Genomic DNA, 23,687 nt, shown 5'->3' on the forward strand with positions numbered 1-23,687 from the left:
TAAGTTTTTAACAAACTTAAAAGTATACAGGCAAGAAAAACCTGGTTTGGAGGGAAACCAAATTGGTGATGTGTATGGGCCTCTAAAAGCGTCTAGTATATTGATAAAAATAGCTTTTATTTTAATAGAACTGAACTTTTACAGAACATCTTTTTTTATTAAAAAAAACATTGTTTTGTTAATTATCGAACTTCCGAGGCCCTCTATAACATGAGCCTGAGAAAATCAGCAACAAGCTTGTGCATAATATTTTATACATTTTTAAAAAGTATCAAAGCGCAAACAAAGGTTCCTAAAGTATCTTTTTTTGCAACTAGTATCTAAGGTTCCTTTTTTTCGCAATGCAATGAATCTGGTAAATTCTTGAAATTCCAGAGATTACCACGCGACTGTTCTATAGGTTCATAGAATATCTTCAGGAATTTCTAGCAATTCTATCAAAACATTCTTTAGGAATACGTACAATACTCTAAAATTTGTTATAAAATTTCCCTGAACAAAAACAATCTCAGGATATATGCTAAGATATGCTAAGAAGAATTCCTTCAAAATTTGCTCCACAAAAACCTTTGGCAGTCCAATATTGGAACTACGACGAAAATTCAGAGTTTCGAAGAAAAATTATTTCTGAAATGATTTCTTTAATTATTACTCTGAGATGCCTTGAAAATATTCCTACAGAAATTGATCCAGGAAAACTAGCAAAGGTTTATTTTAGGATTAAAGCTCTCTAGCAATTTTTCAGATATACTTTCAGTCATTTTTAGAACCAATCTTTCAACAAAAAATGGATTATTCCACATTTTTTTTAAAGAATCCTTCACGAATTTCACTATAAGTTCAACCGAGTTCCTCATAAATTTATCCAAAAATTTTGAGACACCTTGAATTAATTTTGAAGTAAATTCTCCATGGATCCCTCAATTTAAAAATTCATTGCGTGTTTAGAACCACAAAATGCTACCCTTCAAGCGTTCCACTCAAGATTTTCCAGGGATTTCCTCCTTGAAATATAGAGGAAAATTAAGCAAGGTATCGTTTGATAAATTTTCCAATAATTATTCCAATAAAGATCCGGAGATCTTTCGAAATTTCTCTTTTAAAGAAATTTATTTCATATTTCATCAGTAATATCCATAAGATTTTGTTTTGAAATAACCACCGGATTTTTTTTTTAGGAATTCCCACTAATTATTTTTGAAAAATTTCCTTAGCATTGTCTTGGACAAAATCCTGGAGAAATCCTGTAAGAACTATTTGAGGACTTTTTGTGAAATTTTCTGAGGATATTACTGGAAAAAATGTGAAGAGAATTTTAGGCAAATACCTGAATAACATTCTGATGAACGTCAATAAATACATGCAGCAATTTTTGACGTGAGGTCTCGAGAAATCTCCACAGAAACTTTTTTGAAAGACGCTTTGTAAAATGTTTTGCCGGATTCTTTGAGAAATCCTTAATGAAACAAGGATCCACTTTAAAGTCTCTTTTTGGATTCCCCAACTAACAATTTTAGCGCTATAAGCTAAGATTATTTGCTTTGTGCTGTATGGCATTTGAATTGAAGCAGCGAACGCAGACAAAAATTAAATCTGTCAACAATAGAACGATTAGCGTTAATACAGCTGTAACGCAAACGTTTTGAAGCTACAAATCTTAGCTGAATAAATTTCGTCAGTTATCGCTTTTGCTGCTTTCACTAAGCTGTAACTCAATACCGTAAAAGATAGCAACCTAATGATGTGGAATAAAACTCGCCATCATCAATCCGGCTGCTTCTATACAATATGATTTGTTATGCCGCTCAAATATATTTAAGAAGCGCTTTGTCGTCAGTTATACAGCGAGCATACAGCAGTAAGCTGTAAAACAACAACTTGTGGCGCATCTACTCACAATCAGCTTGTTGGATATAAACATTGCGTTTGACGTTTCGCACCCTTTTACAGCCTGAAGAAGTGGTGTAAGCTCGGCTATGGCATATTTTACGATCATTATGAAATATTGTGTGAACCGTTTTCGATGTAGAACAAAACGGTGTGTTTTCTTTGCCTTTCGATATAAACTGTGGTGGTAACAAGCTGAGCGTTGAGACTTGTGGATGCAGAGATCATGAGTGCGATTCCAAGCGGTGGCAGGTAACGTTGGGAACATTAAATTCAGATACTTATGATATGGATTCCGGAAGCTGTGAAACAGCTTGAAAATAATATTTAATCGATAATACAGCGAAGCTGTATAATAATTATTCAACAGTTGCGAAATGGTTAAGAAAGCGCCTTCCGAAGATTTTACACATCTACTTGTCGTGTATAACTGTCGAGATTGAGCAATGATCGGTATGAATAAGAGCTGCCAACACAGCTTAAAAGTAGCTGAGTAGATTCGCCAGATTTGTTGGTAAAAAGATCACATAGAAGCTTTCGTCCGAATGTACAGCGCCTTTACTCAGCATAAAGCCGTATAAAGAGGGTCTAGAAAATGTTTACATTTGCACTAAATGATAGTTGGGTCATTTTCCAGGCATGAGGTCTCTGAAGTTCCTATTTTTAGACACTTATCAGCCCTCGTATCGGCATATTACACTTCATCTATTGACATTTTGATTACTAGTCCTTTATTCAAGTCACTTGTCCTTTATTCAAGTTCGTCGTTGAAGTTTTGTAGTAGAACGAAACTTCGAAACAAATGAACGAACCATTTTTTTTCGATGTTCCGTTTACATAATGCTTTTATTTAATATTATAGTATTTAATCTTACTAATATGTTTCAACTCTCAAAAATTCATTCTGATCACTCACCAAAGACTAATGATCATTTATCAAGTAATATTTTTACTGAGCAAAGTAACGAAAATACAAATTATTCAATTTTGATCATTTTGTAGGAAATCTTTTGTAATTAAGTTAATCTCGGGAAAAAAATATCAAAATGGTTTTCCCAATTTTGGGCTCTCTTTTGGATTCTGAATGGATTTGTTTCTCTCATTACTTCATTATTCCCATTTCAATTAATGTAATTTGAAAAATAGCTTGGAAGGATTGAGAACGAAATGTGATGTAGATGTGTTTTGTTTATGTTTTATTGAAAAGACGGGGCTCAAAATTTACGGAGTAATAGATCATCTCTTTCTGTTGTGTTGGATTAAAATGAGCTAATGATTTTTCTTCAAAAACATGACTTGATTTCGTTTCTCCTTTGATGAATTCCAAAACAAATTCCCTCAACTACTATCCGTAAAATTTACTAAGTAATTCATTTGATGATTTTAACATGACCAGACATTGCCGAATACGTTATCAATTGATTTAGCAAGCGAAGAATAACATCGCATATGTATCGGTCCATGATCGTTAATGTTTCGCAAGCTTGATAAATAGCAGTAGCAAACAAGAGCCCCAAAGAGAGAGCTATGTTAAAACCCAATTCATTTTACCCCGCTTCTACCATTGGGGGTAGGTGTTTTATTTTACTGGCATAATAAACAATTTCCGTACATTCTATAGCAAAAGTATCCCCTAGGTTTGGAGCTTGTTTTGATGGGTTTACCATGCACTGTTATCCTCCCGATATAATCAGAGCTGTAGCAGTAGACGATAAACCGAATTTCATGATGTGATGCGGAACATGATTGTTACAGATAGTTATATGTGAAGGATACACTCAATTTTCTCAGAATTCAACCCTTGAACATGACTTTATCAATTACAAAAAATCTGATCGTAGTATTGATAACATTAAACTTATTGTTTTGAAGGATTTACCTGATAAAGGAAAGCTTCATATACTTTCAATTTATAATTCTTTCCTGTGTCAACATATTATATCACTTTAATGGTGTTTCAAAATCAAAATTGTGAAACCAGGTAGAGGTCCTTCATTTGCAGATACTATATCCACATAGTTACGAATCTCACTTAGTCATGGATCACTTTGACGTTAAATACCGGAGAACTCGCTTAAAAATACAGGTTGACGGAAACAATATTTGCAAATCATATAATTTGTCTTCTATGATTTGTAATGTTAAGCATAACATTCAACCGCAAAATAATGATAGTTTTGACAGACAAATATTGAATTGGTATCAAGAGCTATCAAAATAACGTTGTTTTTATGAGAAGTGTCATTAATGATTAGCATTGATTAGCTCTCACTGGTGATAAAATTCAAACACTATGATAAAAAAAAACTGCTCGTTTTTTGCTCGCTTAGATACAAACAGAAAATCATTTTTGAACAACGTTTAGGTTATTGGGTCATCAAGTGGCTCGGTAGCTTAGTTGGTAAAGCGCTCGTCTAGCATATAAGAGTCCTGGGTTCGAATCCCAGTCGAGCACGTGGGTTTTTTCAGATATTTTTTTCATTATTTCACCCATAATTTATCCATGTTTACCACGCGTAATTAGCTTAATTTAGTTATACCAAACTAGGATGATAGTATGTAGCACAGAACACCTGGATATGGGAAATTAATGTAATGTTTGAAATGATACTAAAAAATCTTAACAAGTTGTAAATTTAACTTTTAAACAAACACAACTGACTTAAGGAGTGTATCGAAAAGTAGTCACAAACTTTCAAAACAGTCTCAAAAATAATGGGTTGAACATACAAACAATTTTCTGATCAGAAATGCTTCACAATGTATTTAAAAATGATGATGCGGTGATATAGTTTCAATAAATTGGCATTTTGCATGATAATTTTGCAAAATACTAACAGATGTCGATGAAAATCTTGCACACCTCTGAAAAAATTGATATGTTAATAAACGTGTTAAATTTTAAGAAAAAAATGATTTTTGTGTTTGCTTATGTATTCTGTGCCACAACTCTCATGACATAGTGTAAACAATATTTTGAAAAATTCATTAACAAGCCTTTGAGAGCAAATACAAAAATCGAAAAAGGTCGATTTTTAAGGACCGATTGTAATGAATAAAAAAATGTTTTTTGATTGGAAAGGTTTCTTTGCATATTTATGAAGTAGCATAAGCAAAAAACGTTACTCTGTATATGACAGAGCTTCAAAAGATGATTAAACAAAAGTGACTTTCTAAAACCGACGTTGTTCCAATAATTGAGCTTTTTTAGAGCAATAGTTTATTTTTTTGAATCTCTTTTTACGTGCTGTGTGAAGTAAACATATTTTCCGATAGAATAAGCTTTTTATCCTACTTTGTTTGATATACATTTTGTTCAATACAAATCATCGAATCTTCAGAAGACACTTCAAAAATGTAATATTGTGCAAGATTTTATTTTCCATGCCTCATAAACCTTGTTGTAATTAAATTAAGACTGCATATTATTCAATATTATTTTAGCTGCTTCAATATTTGATGACATGATGAAGATTTGCGTGAAAAAAGCTTTTAAAAAGATGAACTATGCTCTGAGATATACCGTTTGAATGTTTGCGACTACTTTTCGATACACTCCTTTACAGCTTCTTGAAGAGTGAAATCAGTTTAAGTCTCACTTACTGTACTGGAGTACATAAAAAAGATCAATGAATAAAAAATCAGTTACTTATTTAGACATCCAATATGCTTGAGTACAACAATGGTCAAATGGTAAAAGCGGGGTTCCTCATAGTCAAGCATGAGAAACACTCACTCGATTAACGCGTTCCTATCACTCACTTCCACACGCAGTCAAGAGCGAGGTTGCCGTTCCTCCAACCAAGCTGAGTCTTGCATTTTCTAATGCACATTCTACTTCTTCGTTGAGCGATTATTCACTACCGTTTCCTTGTGCCGAAGGCATCCGGATTGCAGTAGCGAATGATAATTCCGATTCCGTTCGAATGGTATTCGTGTTTGAGTGCTGATGAGCGCTCACTTGAGGGCAAAATACCCGGTGGAATGATTCAGTGAGTGGGAATCCGTTCATTCAGTTGAATCAATACAGTGATTTTCCGTGTCTCCCAGTTACGAGCAGACTTGTTCACACTCCACTTCGTGTGTCTTTTGTTGTTCGGTTTATCTCGATCGTTTGCGGTTCGTCGGGATTAAACTCACACTTGTTGCGTTCGGCTGTCTCTGAACATTCGGTGCCAGCAGATACTTTGCTTTTTTTTATCGTTCGTTAGTGTACGGGTAAGTGTGTGAATTTTTCCATGCTTGTCTATAGTACTATAGCGATCATTTATTGATGCATGCCTTATTTATTTCCCTACTTTTCATAATTAGACATTTTTCCTTTTTTGTTTCTAGTTCCAATTCTGCTATTCTTTGCTATAAGATGTAACGCATTATTAACATTCGCCAAATCACTGCACTACAAATGCATTGAGTTGATTTTGTTTTTGATTTTGCTTACTGATTCATAATTTGTCACAATTTGATCCATAATCGTGTTTTCAGTAACTGATAAAAAAATATGTTTTGCAATTCTCAGTATGTATTACATACAAAATTGTTCACTTATAGAAGTGGGGTGATAGTATAAGACCAATCAGTTTGTTATCATGTTTTCGTAAACTATTTGAACGAATGCTTTCAAATCGCCTGGAAATATGGGCTAAAGGTAACAAATCCACCTAATCAATTCAGTTTCAACAGAGGTCAGGGTACTCGTGATGGTGTTCCACTTTTGGTTTCACAAATTCAACTTTCATTCAATAAGAAACAAGATATCGTTGCAGATTTCCTGCATGTTTTTGAAGAATATGACTTTGTTTAAATTGATTTCTTGACATAAAAATAATATATTTTTAAAATCAAATTGCATTTTAAATATTTTTTTTTCAAATCATGAATTTTTTGTTGACAGAAGTTGCAAAAAAATGAATTTTAGTTATCTTTGTCTATCACGTCACAGGGGTTTTAGAGTCCTTTATTGTATAATTCATTCACAAGCGACACTGCTTCCATTATCTCTACTTAGTCTTGCCATCATGTATGCTGTTGAAAAATGCCATGCAATCCTCCTCACAAAAGAGCATTTTTCTGATTATTCTGGGGACTTTCTTAAAATTTTCTACGTACAGACACGTCGGAGTACGAATGCTAATGTGTAATAATTATGTAAATCCATTGACCCGTTTCCAAGCCATGCCAACTCGTGACATACAAACACCATTCCATTTTTATTCATATACACCTGATTCTGTTTTTGCATGGATTTTTTTTACACGGCCGTGCAAAAAAGTTTCCATGCATTTTTTTCCGCCAAAACCTTATTTTTGCAAGAAACGTCAAGAAATATTGTTTTTTTTTTGCACGGTTTTTGAAATTTTGAACTGAAAACTTTTTTTGGACGGTACGCATCCTCCGCGCAAAAAACCGAATCGGGTATAGATAGATGTAGCTGATAACGTGATTTTTAGTGACAGAAACAGAGAGATTACAAAATATTTTTGACAGAAATAGAGAGATTATGAGATATTTTCCAGATTGGCCACCTTCCGGGACTCCAGGAACCGGTTTCGCGTGGACCATACCGGACCTAATTTTTCAGGGGATGTGCGCCGGTGATTGGTTCCTTATAACAGAAAAAAGAAATATGCCAAAATATTCATCAACCGAATAGTCCCGATGTGAATTACACATACAAAACTGCCATGAAATCTTACTTTTCGGATGTTCCGAGTTTCCGGAACCGAGTATGAATAGCTAAGTGATTTAAGAATCTCAAAAAAAAAAAAAAAATTAAAACACAGTCCACGTGAATACTTATTCAACAATATGAGGACGGTTCAGATAACTTTTTTAGTAACGAAACTAGAGGTTGTCAAAGTAAGGGTCTCTAAAGGTTTTTTTTTCAGATGTAGTTGGTTCCCGGTGGCCACAGTGACCAAATCTGGATCTCCGGGAGGGTTTCTGAAACTAGACATGTGTGCTTTACATTTAACTAAATTCTGTCATCACACTGATTTTTGCGAGCTGTTTGAATTTTCGAGTCGAAAACGACACTAAGTCACAATTTGTAACTTTTTTTATGGAATCTCCCCTAGGGGTCATTCAAAAGTTTTGTTTCTGCAAATATAAAATTTCCCCAAAAAAAAAAAAAAAAAATTTCAGAGAATTTCAGTTACATTGATTTTTATTTCGAAATCACGGTGTCTCTGGTAGAAAACATTAATATAAAAAAATCAGTATGGATGAAACACCCACCAAATGAAAGCTTAGGCTTTCCCCTTTCATTTGAGACCGGTTTGAAAATGTTCTATCGGGGGGTCCTGAACATTTTTTTTTTATTTTAGTAAGAGATACGTACCATAGGTGATCTTTTTCCACCAATAGTATAATACAATGAATCGCTTGTACCATATGATGACAACTCAATAGAACCGAAGAAGGCCATGACAAATATTTCTGGACAAACATTTGAAAAGGGCTGGAGAGGTCTTGAGCCTTTTTCAGAAACGTTGCTGTTGTGCCCTTTTTAGCTCGCCCATGCAAACTAACACCACTATCAGAAAGATTAGTGTTAGCTCTTCCTGATAGTAGTATTGGTAAGCGTGATCGAGTTGAATTGGGCTCAACAGCGTCTTACATTGTTTACCTATGTCGATGTGCCCTTTTTAAATGTTTGTTCAGATTTCCATAAAACAAGCTTGTTTTTGTTTTGGCAGTGTTGCTGTTCAGTTGGTTATAAATTCAGTAAATAGTAAAATTGTATATCTTTAATCAAAATTTATTCATTTATACAAAACTAATTCATTGTTTTGCGTCAACATTTTGGTTTACTGATTAGGGGCATGCCTGTTAATAATTACAATAAATATATCCCAATTTCACACCTAAATAATAAATATTATATATATATTTACACTACACTCTGTCAGGAGACCTGAAACATGAAACCGAAAAGCCATGAAGACAATCGTTCGAAGATTTGCGTATTGTGTGTTAAGAATTTGTGTCTGCAAACGTTATCAGCAATAGTGGTTGATATCATTGAACAGCACATTCTTCACGACATCAGGATTACAGTCTGGTATTGTCCTACAAAAATATGTCGAGCTTGCAAAACCTACCACTCGAAGCATGTAATGATGTGAAAATACAATCTCACCAAAACTGAAGGGAAAACGTGGTAGACACAGTAATGCAAAAAGTAAGTGCCAATTGAATTGGTTGGTTGTCGAATCTACACGGTTTACCATTCAACTGAGAATCTTATTCAACATCTGTGCAACCTAAAAAAAAAAACCATTTGTTCGCTGATGACTTGTTTTTGATTAAAAAAATTTGATTTGAGCACCAGATGAGCGTTGCAGTTGAGCAGCTGTCTAAGGGGTTTGGATGTTGCAATCGCCCCAAACATCGCTTTCAAAATCAGCAGACCTAACCAATCAGTTCAGGGGTTTTTAGACGTAACACATTTGGACTTTGATTTGAACGATAATGCAGAAACTGTAATAATGTAAATGTAAATGCATATAAATGCGTTCAAGGGCCTTCCTTAGCCGAGTGGTTAGAGTCCACGGCTACAAAGCAAAGTCATACTGAAGGTGTCTGGGTTCGATTCCCGGTCGGTCCAGGATCTTTTCGTAAAGGAAAGTTCCTTGACTTCCCTGGGCATAGAGTATCATCGTACCTGCCACACGAGATACGAATGCGAAAATGGCAACATTGGCAAAGAAAGCTCTCAGTTATTAACTGTGGAAGTGCTCATAAGCTGAGAAACAGGCTCTGTCCCAGTGAGGACGTTAATGCCAAGAAAAAGAATGTTCAGGGTTTAGTTGATTATGTGACGTCCAAAAAGGGGGGTTGGCCTGGGCAGTTCGATCTGCAAGCGATGGAGAAGGGTCCTTTAATCATTTACCCTGTCGATTATCGAGCATAATTCCGATGTCATCGGGACTCAAGGCCAATGTAAGGATAAAGGCGTAAAAATACTGTTGCTGCTTGTTGTTGCTTCTGGCGTTCCAGAAAAATATGGCAATATTGAGAAAATGTGGAAGACACTGTTGCTTTTGAATAATTTTAGGTGCTCCATTGCTGGAGATTTGAAAATCGTCAATCTGTTTTTCGTAATAATGTGAGGTAGTTCAACATTTCCTTGCCCATACTGTACCACACAAAAAAGATTTATCCAATTTAGCTGGTCATCCACGAATACTGTGTCACATACGCGTCCGCGAAATGGAAAAGTCTCGGCTTCGACCATAAACTGGCGGAGCAGTTCTTCAATTGTATTTACTATCCACTGCTCGATGGATCACCTGACGAACAAATTGCCCACCACCTTCCTTGCATATGACACTAGGTGTTGTAAATCCAATTGACAAAAAAATATAATACATTGATCCAAATTATGTCGAGGAATGGGTAAGCATCAGCAGTTTGATCGTGTGATTCATAAAGATGACCTTAAAATAATTCTTTTATCACAGGTGAGGATCATCAGTTGCCAACGCCACAACAAATGTGGATTCACTAAATGAAAATGTCAGAAGCTTTTGAAAAATCGGCATGTTTTGGAAGTGAAATGGGATCTAAGTTTGCTAGCAATTGTAATTTATCGTACTGTTCTGTAAATTATCTCTTTTAAATGAAAAAATGTATTTCAGGCGCTTGATCATTCTGATCAGGTACATAAAAGTTGTTTTCAAACGAGTCTGGATGATTATTTTGCAGAAAAGTTGAGAACTTTTCAAAAACGTGGATTGCTTTCCCAATAGCTCGAAGTTCCATATTTCCGCTATCATATCCCGGAGTTTTATGAAATCACAGGAAGTGATTTGAGCAAATACGGGAAACAAGCCAGTGAAACCGTGCATTTCGATTTTCAAGTTGCTTGGAATCATGTTAAGGTTCCGGAGAACTCCGAAGCATATGATCGACAGCTTCTTTGAGCTGTAGTAATGTACAATAGTGAGCATTTGTAAGCCGTATTATCCGTGTTTACTTTATCGATATGTCATGTATATAATTGGTTTAAATAGAATGGTATAATGCTAAATCTCAATCCTTTTTATTAATTGGTTAACTATTCTTAGTGAAATTTTTCATGGCTACCTAGATAAGCATGAAAAAATATGACTGTGTGAACCATAATTAAGAAACCAGTACTGAAAAAACGGCATTGTACTGTTTTGAAAAAAATGTTCAGGACCCCCCGATAGAACATTTCCAAACAGGTCTCAAATGAAAGGGGAAAGCCTAAGCTTTCATTTGGTGGATGTTTGAGCGATACTGATTTTTTTATATTAATGTTGTTCTACCAGAGACACCGTGAAATGGGTCGAAAAAGACCCAAAGTCCTTACTAAGCTTAATCGTAGCAATAGAAGTGTGCAACGATTTTAAAGACTGTATTCGATGAAATTTGGACACACTAAATAGGTCACCAAAAATTTTCCTTGAGCCCGATTCTTTTCAAACTTTCTGGAAATAAAGCACTACTAAATGGTTCGTAAATCGTCCGCATAGGTGGAGCCACAATCTAACTTTTTACTGTGACGTTCTAGAGACTTGGCATGTTGGGCAAAGTTGTTCATTTTGATAAAATAAACAACTCTCTCGAAGACGTCAAAATTCCACAGCCTACTGTTTTCGAGTTATTGGCAAAATTAGAGAAAATGACTGAAAAAAAAAAACCATATTTTTCACCGAATTTGACATTTTCCCTAAGAACCATGTCGTATAATATTTTATGCTGATAAATATATAACAAACACAAACTCTGGTGGAAAAATTTTAGGAATACGACGCATAAAAATTAAGAAATTTTGAAAAAAACTTGAAAAATAGAGGAATTTTTAAACCTTTATATCTTTAAAATCCCAAAAAATCGCAAGCTCAAATTTTCAGGCAACATAGAACAATACTTGGTGAAACGGACGTCAAAATTTTAGAGAGTTATAGTTTGGTGTTTTTTATTTTATCAAAATGAACAACTTTGCCGAACATGCCAAGTCTCTACACACTTAAACGGTTTCGCCGAGAACCCAACAGCTGATATCTCGGTAATAATTTGACGATTCTCGGTAACGTTCCCCGAGATCTCGGTAAAAAGTTCGGATTGCCAAAATCTCGTTAAAATAAGTACCGAGATTCGGCGTTGAAAATTACCGAATTCTCAGCTGTTGGGTTCTCGGCGAAAAGTTTTACTGAGGTCGGTGAAATAATTTAAGTGTGTAGAACGTCATAGTAAAAAGTTAGAATGCGGCGCCACCTATGCGGACGATTTACGAACTATCCGTTTATGCCAGTAGATGGTCCTCGTTGTTAAAAAACTTTGCCGAAGGCACCAAATATCGGAAACGCTTCGTTACCGAATTATTAATTTTGTCCTGCCAGATTGCGTTCCTGGCCCATAGTTCAATGATAGGAGTGATGTGCTTACTTACATACTTTTAACCACACTTTCTTTAGTTTAAGTTCATTTTCTATCAGTTTTCGAGTTTCAACGAGCTTTGCCTTCATGATTGCCCAATTTTTTTTCAATTAGGCGAAGTTCCGGAGTGTTTGGAGGGTTGGCGTCTTTTGGTACAAAAACTACATCATTATCTTTGTACCAGCTAAGACGGGCCGGGCATAGTGGCAAGTGGCCAAATCTAGCCAAAACATTGTCGGGCCATCGTGAGATCTCAAGAAGGGCAGAAGTCGTTTTTGGAGGATTCGTCCTTGTAGATTTTTCCGTTCACGGTCGCAGAGGTGACGAAGGGCTGACTCATTTTGCCACATCCGCAGATTGCTTGCCAGACAAGGAATTTTTGGCGAATTTTGACAGTCTCTTCTTCCGTACACTCTCCGGAACGACCAACTTAGAGGTAGCGACATAGTGTTCCTGTCCTGGCATTTGTTTGGTGTAGGTCTCATCATCCATCACAATGCAGAACGGTTTTGTGAGCCATTCCCTGTACAGTTTTCTTGCACGAGTTTTGGCCACCCAGTTCTGTTTTTCGCTCCGGTTCGGTGCCTTCTGGACCTTGTACACATGTAATACAGAACGTTTCATTGTTTTCTGCACAAAACAAACTGAAACTTTCGCCTTTTTCGCAGCATCCCTGATCGAAATGTTGGGATAACGCTTAAATTGGTTCAATACCATCCTGGCCTTCTCCGGATTGGATGTGCCACGTTTTTTGCCACTACCATTTTTCCGCTTGGTTGTCTTACGGTCCTTGAACGTTTTGATCACATGAAATACGGTTGAATGTGCTATTCCGAGCTGTTTTCCGATCCATCGATGAAAAACGTTTGGGTTTTCGAAGTGAGTGCCCAAAATTTGTTGGCGCACTATTTCTTCATTCGAAGCCATCACTGAAATCACTCGACCGATTTTCACGATACGCAGCCTATGTTAACATTACACAACTAAATATATTCAGTCAACATTTCAATAATTTTTACCCACACGCTAAAAAATTACGAACAATTGCGTGTGTCCAAATTTCATTAAATACAGTCTTTTTACTAAAATTTTTAAAAAATAAATTCGACATTTGCTCCAATGTTTCAACATTGGATGTTCTATGTTATTCATTGGTACTATACCTGCAAGTGAGTATCAGAATAACATTCAAAATTTTTTTTTGAATCCTCTGCAGAGCTTATTTTTCTAGTATTACAACAGCTGGTCCATATTTGTTTGAAAATCAAAAGCTTGTTCTTCAATTCTGTTAATGAGTGGATAAATACATTTGGCTTAAGGGCAATCGATGTGATTCTTGAAAGTAAAATTTGTATCAAGCATGAGCCCCAGATACTTAATTTCATTTGACCAATTTATCATGACAACATGTTTACATAAAGTTTTCAAATAAAGAACTTTTGGTTTATGTGAGAATTTTATTAGTTCAGTTTTGGAAGCATTAGGACAGGCCTGCCCAACCTTTTTGGCTCTTTTTCGACATAAATGGATGGTGCGTTCACAAGAATAGACCGATATGAATCAAATTGATCTCAAATGAAAGCTTGGTAGTATATCTGTCTAATCCATGTTGAAAATTTTCAATTTATATCAAACTCTTCGCTAGCGATGCAAGTAAAGGCAAAAATCAGTCCGGCCCGCGGGCCGGATCATTTTTTCGGCTTAACTGTATCGCTAGCAAAGAGTATGATATAAATTTAAAATTTGCTGCATGAATTATACAGATATACTATTAAGCTTTCATTTAAGATCAATTTTATTCATATCGGTCTATTCTTGTGAACGCACCATCCATTTATGTCGAAAAAGAGCCAAAAAGGTTGGGCAGACCTGCATTAGGAGAAATCCGCCATTTTTGCAGGTATGAAGAAAAAATATCCAAACATTTTTGCAATCTACTACATATGACACACAGGCTTCGTCTTTTGGCGGAGAGGCCAGTTTCATTCGCAAAAAAAGATTTTTGATATCCCTGGGGTAACTCAAGTAAGTCAGATGTAAAAATATTGTATCAATATTGGCCCCAAAATGCTGCCTTAAGGAACATCAGCTCTTACATGAAGTTTCTCAGACTTCCTCTCTCTTCCTGGCGTTACGTCCCAACTGGGACAGAGCCGGCTACTCAACTTTGTGTTCTTATGTGCACTTCCACAGTTATTAGCTGAGAGCTTTCTTTGCCCAATGACCATTTTTGCATGGCACGAAGATACTCAATGCCATGGGAATCGAGAAAATTTCCTTTACGAAAAGATCCTCGACCGGCGTAACCTGAAGTGTACGATAAGACAGGTAGCTTTGGAATATTATAACAATGTGTGTTGGAAAATTAAAGTTTTTTTTAATTTTACAATTAAGACAGATATGCATCACCCTAACCTTTGGAAAAGCACTTGCCTTGAGGAGAGCCGACATAAAAAGGCGACAATTTTAATTCCATCATTTGGAACGATTTCCCTCCTCGCCTTCTGTTCTGTTCTGTTCTGAATGTTGCCTGTGAGTATACTTTCAGTGACGATCATGATGGCTGCCAATAAGGATTCATGTCAATTTTCCTAATCGATTCGCGCGTAATCCGTGTCGTCCCGTTCAATACAGGGTTGGCAGCTTGCGATAATGATTCGCGCTTTTGATGGCGGTTTCGAGCGGCTGTTCGTTTCTTCTTCACACTCCCCGTCGAGTTTATGCTGGCAGGGGGGAAGATTGGAATTCAAGTCGATACTTCAACGGCAGCATGAGCAACAGACGGTGGGGATTTATTGCGGGTTCATCGGAGCGTAGCAGATTATGATTCGAATAAATGAAAGCTGATCCCTTTTTTCTTATTTCCTGGATAATTGTTCAAGCTGTGGAAACGGGAATGATTGTCGTTTCTTTTTCTTCAAGACGTAGAAATTGTACACTCGTCGTTTTGTTGTCATTAAAGTCAGCCGACATCTGTGAAAACATGTTCAGCTTCTAGGACACCCGGTTCTAGGACGATTTTTATTCCAGATTCGTCAGGGCCAAACTGGAGGGAGTAATTTCCTAATTTGTAAGCAAAGCTATCACGCAACATCGCATTTCCAGAGTTGACCTAAATTCAGTAGGGGGCATGCCTGACCATAAACAGGTGCTTACGCTGACTACTTTGTGTTTTTGTAGTCACCTCATTCCGGTAAATTGTTTGGTCAGCTCGGCTGGGAAAATGTTTCGTTTATTAATTTCTTTCTTTGGATTTCGGAAGATGGAGATACGTCCTCGAGTGTTAGCAACATTCTTGACTCTTGAGCAAGAGCGATAGACGTATCCTAAACAAATTTAATTACCGCCAGCCACACGCTACGGAACGTAACGTTCATTTTTTTTTTCGTAAATAGGTCGTGGGTGGAGGAAATGCGTGGGAATAGCGAAAATGAATGTTTTCAATTTTTCAATTTGTGCTGCATTACAGCAGACGGCAGTGCGACGGATTTTGTCCGTTTTAATCTGGAGGAATAGGAGATCTAGAGAAATAAAAACGATGAAAAAATATTTAACTAGTGCGATTAAGAGGATAAAACATCTGACTTGATCACCTACCGTTATATATACTTTGCAATTGGATTAAACGCACAAATTGAAGTGAAATTTGCAAAAAAAAAGTTACACGTCTTCTCGGTGCGAATCGAACTCACACCTACCTGTTCACTAGATAGGGCTCGTTACCCATTCACCACGAGAAAGCGTTGTGTTTGGATGGCCTTCTAATTCTTCCGAAAGAGGTGTGCTTTGCGAAAGAGGACCATGTGAATATTGAGTTGAAATCGGATTCAGGTTAACTTCTGCATCCATGAGTCCTTCCATGGTGTAGGAGTACCCGAGCAGAAGAAAATAACCTACTGAATACCAAATTGAGGTATTCCATACCAGATAATTTTCAATACTTACAACCTAAATGAGGTATGAATGAGCCCTGCATAAGATCAGGTATTGTAATACCTAAATAATACATGATGGATTTTCATATAAAAAGTGAAATTTTTCAATAGTAGTTCAATACCTCCAGCAGTCCTCAATAGCTACCGAATACCAAAATAAAGTATTATTAATTGTATTAAACATTTTTTTTAAAATACCATTATAATATCAAAATGAGGTTATTCTTTCCTCCTCGGACAACGCGCCCTATTTTGTGAACAGGGTGTCGTGAGTTCGATTATCCCCGAGAATTTCACTTCAATTTGTCCATTCAATCCAAATACAAAGTATATTTAATGCTTAGTTTTACGGCAGTAATTCAAACAGACACACGGCTAGTTAGCCGTAAATGATAATTAAAATAAATAAAAATAAATGATAAATTTACAAAGATAGCTCTCAGAGAATACTGTGAAAATGCTCATAAGAACACTAAGCTGATAGGCAGGCTCTGTCAACCAACGTTAGAAAAACATATTGGATTGCCTGTAGACTACATCAGATTAAAAGTTTTCTCTTCTGCAAAATAAATGCAGAAAATTAATTGTATTACTGTCAGTGCGCATCATACCCTCGTGCTGTGCGTACACGAATTCTCTCTGCTCTTGGAAGTTTTCTTAAAAACTACCTAAAGCAATAAAACAGTACTTTTCAGTGCTAAAAAAAACAGTACTTTTCAGTGTTGAAATTAAAAACGGTACTTTTCAGTGCTACTAAAACAGTACTTTTCAGTACTATTTTTTCTACTATTGATCCCTTTGCGATCCTTGTTTGGACCCGTGCCTTCGATTTTTCGTTGGACCCGTTGGCGAAACTAGCGGTGGTAATCCTTCTTGGACACCGTCTTGGGAAAAAACCTCTTCGGAGGTCACGTCTTCTTTTCTTCGTTTTTTTTTGCACTAAACATGGTTGCAACTACAAATAAAAGAAAGGGTGAATCTCTGAATTCACAACTTCCTTCCAAAAAAGTGGGATTTAAACGTGGCAAGAATGGAAGAAAGGACGTTTCTCCGGAATGCGAACTTTCTTCCAAGGGTGGAATGAATAATAATGATAATTGTATCGAAATGAGCAATCAGTTCGATGCTCTAGACAAATTTTCCGAACACCAAATCGAAGCAGCCTCTAGCCCAGGCTCTTTGATTTAAGTGAGGAAGCAAAGAGTGCCGCCTATCGTGGTCAGTCGTTCCGAATTTGGGTGATTTACGCAGGAGATCTTGAACTCTATTAGGGGAAACAAGGTTTCCTTCCCAGTCGCAAAGAAAGGAGACTGTCGCGTTTTGCCGGAAACTCTCAAAGATCGCGAACTTCTTCTCAGACATCTTGAAGAGAAGAAGCACATTTTTTTACTTATGACGACAAAACTTAACGGTTGTTCAAAGTCGTCTTGAAAGGTCTCTCAAGTGACCTGAAGAGATCAAAACTGAAATAAATGATTTACTTGGATTTTATCCAGTCCAAGTAAGCATTATGAAAAAGAGAACCCAATCTGTCATTGTTCAGAAAGGGCTTTCTCAAGAATATTATTTAGTTCACTTTAACAAAAAAGAACTAAATAATATGAAAGCTTTAGAAAAAGCAAAACTTTTGTTAGATGTCCGTGTGACATGGGAACATTTCCAGAAACCTGGAGGAAATTACCAGAACCCCACTCAGTGCCGTCGGTGCCAAAAGTGGGGTCATGATACAAAAAATTGTCGCATGGATGCTAAATGCATGATTTGCGGAGGTTTTTCTCACGCTAAGGAAGATACCACCAAGTTTATAAGCTCAAATTGCGGGAACAATCATAGGTCCAATTTTTGGTCTTGTCTTTCACGCAAAAGAGTCAGGCAGATGAAAGATAATATCCGTTACGATAACGGTCGTTTCCTGAATTTCCCTGGTAGAGTATCGAACAATACTCATTTTTCAGTTAACGATCGCTTGATTAGGAATCATACTCATCAGGAAGATCATAATCATGCTCATTCACAAACTTAATTTAATCCGTCGGGTAGGCGTTCGAATCTTTTAATTTCGAATGTATCTATCCACGGTAAATCTTTTGCCGATATCGTAGCAGGTAATTTGAACTCCTCTTCTATTCGTACTACTTGTTTCAAATTAAATAGAAAAAAACCCTACCGCCACAGGTAACATCTACTCCGCCTCTTCGGAAAATCATCAAATGTACTCAAGTGATATGTCTGTCTCTGATTTTAATTTTCTAACTGAACAATTGAATCTAATGATTGATGCAATGTTCAAAGCCGACACTTTGACTGAAGCAGTCCAAGTCGGTGTAAAATTTACAGATCAAATTGTTATTGGATTGCGTTTTTCTAACGGATCCAAATAATAATTAACGTGCATATAGCAGTCATTACTGAATCGTATTTGAAACCTGGATCTAAACTCAAAAGAGATCCTAACTTTTTTGTTTATCGTAATGATCGACTTGATGGGGCATGTGGGGGAGTTGCAATCATCATTCATAGACATATAAAACATCAAGTGTTTTCGACATTTGAAATTACATTTTTTGAAACTTTAGGTGTTTCAGTTGAAACGCAACTTGATAAATATACTTTCATAGCTGCCTATTTGCCTTTTCAATGCTCTGGACAGCAAGTTAATTTGCTCCAAACTGACTTGCGAAAATTGACTAGGAATAAGTCAAATTTGTTTGTCATTGGTGACGTTAATGCCAAACATAGGTCATGGAACAATTAAGTAATTCCAACGCCAGAATTTTATTTGATGAGTGCTCTTCAGGATATTTCTCAATTCAATACCCTGATAGCCCTACATGTTTTTCCTCTTCTAGAAATCTATCTACGATTGACTTGGTCTTAACTGACTCTAGTCATCTTTGTAGCCAACTGATTACTCATGCTGATTTTGATTCTGATCATTCCGAATATCCCATGAAGCGATTCTCAATCCTATCAGCTCCACTTTCAATTACTTTCAAGCCGACTGGAATATATATGAAACGTATATTGACTTTAATCTTGATGTTAACATTTCTTTACAAACAAAACTTGATATTGACAATGCTCTTGAAACTTTAACAAATTCCATTGTTGAAGCCCGGAGCATTGCAATTCCAAAATGTGAAGTAAAATTTAAATCCGTGATTATAGACGATGATCTTAAACTCTTGATCCGTCTTAAAAACGTGAGGAGAAGGCAATTTCAACGCACTCGCGATCCTGCTGTGAAAATTTCATGGCAGGATTTGCAGAAAGAAATCAAGAAACGTTTTGCACAATTAGGAAACAAAAATTTTGAAAATAAGATTTCTCAATTGGACCCTGGCTCTAAGCCCTTTTGGAAATTATCTAAAATTTTGAAAAAACCTCAGAAGCCAATACCGGCATTGAAAGAGGAAAACAAATTATTACTAACTAATTGTGAAAAAGCTCAAAAACTTGCTATGCAGTTTGAAAGTGCGCACAATTTTAATTTAGGACTTACTAATCTAATTGAAAATCATGTTACTCAGGACTTCGAAAAAATTCTCAATCAAGAGAACGTTTTCGAATATGCCTTTGAGACTGATTTGGAAGAAGTGAGAACTATTATTAAAAAAAAAAATCAAATATATGAAAGCTCCTGGCGATGATGGAATTTTCTACATCCTTATCAAGAAACTTCCAGAAAGTGGCTTATCATTCTTAGTTGATATATTTAACAAATGTTTTCAATTAGCATATTTTCCAGACAAATGAAAAAATGCTAAGGTTGTTCCAATTTTAAAACCAGACAAAAATCCTGCAGAAGCTTCTAGCTATCGTCCAATTAGTTTGCTTTCCTCCATCAGTAAATATTTTGAAAAGGTCATTTTGAACAGAATGATGGCCCACATCAACGAGAATTCAATTTTTGCCAATAAACAGTTCGGATTCCGCCATGGACATTCGACCACTCATCAACTTTAACGTGTAACAAATTTGATCCGTTCCAACGAATCTGAAGGCTATTCTACTGGTCTTGCTTTTCTAGACATAGAAAAAGCATTCGACAGTGTTTGGCATGAAGGTTTGATCGTAAAATTAAAAAACTTTAATTTTCCAACATACATTGTTAGAACAATTCAAAGTTATCTGTCAAATCGTACACTTCAGGTTAATTATCAGAATTCCAAATCTAAAAGACAGGAAGAGCTGGTGTTCCCCAAGGCAGCATTTTGGAACCAATATTAAACAATATTGTCACGATGAGAGGGGTTCCAATAAATTGGTCAGATGAAGTTAAGTATCTAAGGCTCATGCTAGATAAGAATTTAACTTTCAAAAATCATAATTAGGGCATTCAAGCCAAATGTAATAAATATGTCAAATGTCTCTATCCCTTTAGTAATAGAAAATCAAAACTTTGTCTTAAGAACAAGTTTTTGATATTCAAACAAATTTTCAGGCCAGTCATGTTGTTTGCTGTTCCAATATGGACTAGCTGTTGTAATACCAGGAAGAAAGCTCTGCAGAGAATTCAAAATAAAATTTTCAAAAGGACTCTGAAGCTTCCTCCCTGGTATCCAGCTTTTTACGCTAGCATGCCATAAATTTTGAATCACCCCTTTCTGACAATTCTTGCATACACTATATTTTTTTTTATAGTTGGATCGTAGCAACCCTGATGATGAAGAAAATTTTTTAGTTGACAAACGTGTTTCCAGGAGACCAAAACCAAAAGAAGGTTCCAAAACATTAAACTTAAACAAAAAATATGAAATTTTCATATTTTTTGTTTAAGTTTATTCCTTTTTATATTTTTTACTTTGGTAATTATTTATTTTAGGTGCATTCAGCAGGATTATAAGCAATCAAGCCGGTAAACTGAGTTGGGAATTTTTCGCAGAAACAATAAACGCGAAAGATCCATTGAGTCACCAATGATCAACAGAATGAAATATAAATCCTCCATCAACATGCAGGATCACCTAAGCCTGGATGTAGCCCGTTAATATTCATTAATTACCAAGGAAAGGTTATTCAATACAAATATTTAATTTGTCTTTGACTTGCAGTCGAAAATTAAACGGGGATGGACGGCAGGTTGTTTGTTATCGTACAAGAACTGGTGGTTCCATCGTTACTAATAAGGGTTCATTCATTTATTTCATAACGCCGAAAATGGCCAATTTTGACACCCACCCACCCCCTCGTAACGCTTTTTGTATGAATATTCTACAAATTTTGTATGAGCCGTAACATCATGAAGACATCCACCCACCCCCTTCAGCGTTATGAAATTTGTGAATGAACACTAATGCTAAAATGTAATATTTATCAAGGGTTATTGGGGGAATAGAAATAGAATTGGACTAAGAAAGGGCTTTTCTAGCCAAAAATATCACAAATGTGCGAAAATTCGTGCCTATTCTGCGCGGCGTGTGAGGTGACACGAGTCGAATGAGGTGACAATTGTCGACTCGCTCCCATTTGATTAACATTAGTCGTCTCACGTCACTCGCGGTGAGAACGACTCGTCTCGACTCACACGCCGCGCAGAATAAGCACAATTGTGTGCTTCCTTCAAATGGCAAATCGTCCATTAGAAGCATTAACGTGTCGGTGTCTTTTAAGTTGGCGCTATGGGTCAAGGTCGTGGGAATATAACGTAAGGCTGCTGGACCTTAGAAAATGATAATTGTGCTTATTCTGCACGGCGTGAGTCGAGACGACTAGGTCTCACCTGAATGACGTAAGACGACTAATGACTTAGGGCCAATTTCTTGACCTTCGCTTAAAGCGTAAACCACGTTTACTCATATGATTAAACTAGGTTTAAGGTCTAAGCGCGGGTGAAGAAATTGGCCCTTAATGAAATGTTAGCGAGTGGACAATTGGCTTGTTTAGTGAATAAAAATTCACAGTTTTTTGTAGCTTAATCGAAAGAGCACATTTTTCTAAGTAAAACACGATTTTATTGCACTTCAATATCTTAATGTTGATATTATAAATTGTTAAACAAGATTTCAATCCGTTGACTCAATGACATTTCAATTTACATAATGACAGCTCGTCACGAAGTAAAATTTGCCGAGGGGTGATTCAAAAGTGATTTCCATACTAATTTCAAACGTGTTTTAAAAATAGTTCCAGGTCACGGAAAATTGTAAAATTTTGGATTCTAGTTCAATTTTCAACGTAGATTCAGAATATGTAAAAAACTGGATACCCTTAAACAAGCCAATTGTCACCTCATTTGACTCGTCTCCCCTCACACGCCGCATACAATAAGCCCAAATTCATGGAAGAATACCCTTTCCTGATTAAAAAACATTAGTAAAAGAAGCTAGTTTCCGTGCAAAGCTTTCAGTTTGTCGAACTTCTCTGAATCTATTTTCTTGATAACCAATTAGTAAAAAAAAAACAATTTCCCATGGTCCATGATTCCCATGATTCGATCGCCATTTAAAACGAATTGCTTCCTTAGGAAAAACGCTGTATATTCGTAAAGTAAGTTTTCCACAATCCACACCAATTAATCCGAGTATTCCAAAATTTCCTGGAAATTTGTTCACACCAAATAACTTGTAATGGATCCTAATAATAGAGTGCCTAAAATCAGAAATAAATCATTTTAAATTATAAGAAAATGGTTGATGTAAATACGAAAAGTTGAATACAAAAATATTTTAGGTCCAAACAAATCAAATGAAAATTAATGACAGTTGAATCAACAAAATTCAATCATGGCCTACTAAGACTTAACTATAAAATCTGTAGACAATAAATGTCGATATTGAATCACCCCTTGTTGATTTATAGCGAGCGTAAAAAGCTGGATAGTATCAATTAATTACAAATTAATATCCAATGTTGAAACATTGGAACAAATGTCAAATAAAATAATAACTTATTTCAGGCAAAAATCGTTACAATCTTCCATTGCCATGATTAATGCGTTATATGTTTAGGTTAAGTTAGGTTAAGTATATTCAAAGCGTTTCTTTCCATTATAAGCAGGTGAAATCAACTCACCTGTAAAAAATCTGAACTGCTACGGCTTATGAAATGTAATATGTTGTTAACAAAATGTTAATAAAATCTTAAATTTGTTTTACCAAATTAGGATGATAGTGTTGTCTAACAACACAGAACACCTAGATATAAGAAATGAATGTAATGCAAAAAAAATGTATTGCTGTGTGCGTTTGAAACGCAAACATCAAATGCGGAACACCAAACGCGGTAGGATTTTCAACAATGAAGCCGAAGTCAAAGATTGATTTTCTTTGCTAGGTTGGCGGTGATATGGATTATGGTGTCTAAGTATCCTTTGGTTACTTTGTGTTACCGCAGTTGATGCTCTGTTAGATTGGATTTGCATGTCAAAAAGCAATATTATGACATCATAGCTACTATAGAGGGGTGCTCTAGATACTTGGACTGAAAATGGAAATCAAGCCTGACTTGATTGCA

At 36.0% G+C, this 23,687-nt stretch overlaps 1 protein-coding gene across 16 annotated transcripts in view; it reads right to left on the reverse strand.

Annotated features, from left to right (window-relative positions):
* Nucleotides 1-23,687, reverse strand: part of LOC5574086 (collagen alpha-1(XVIII) chain) — a 980,207-nt gene that overhangs the window by 157,698 nt on the left and 798,822 nt on the right. The gene's annotated exons all lie outside the window — the stretch shown is intronic.

The sequence above is a fragment of the Aedes aegypti genome, chromosome 2 (assembly GCF_002204515.2).
Source record: "Aedes aegypti strain LVP_AGWG chromosome 2, AaegL5.0 Primary Assembly, whole genome shotgun sequence".
NCBI lineage: Eukaryota > Metazoa > Arthropoda > Insecta > Diptera > Culicidae > Aedes > Aedes aegypti.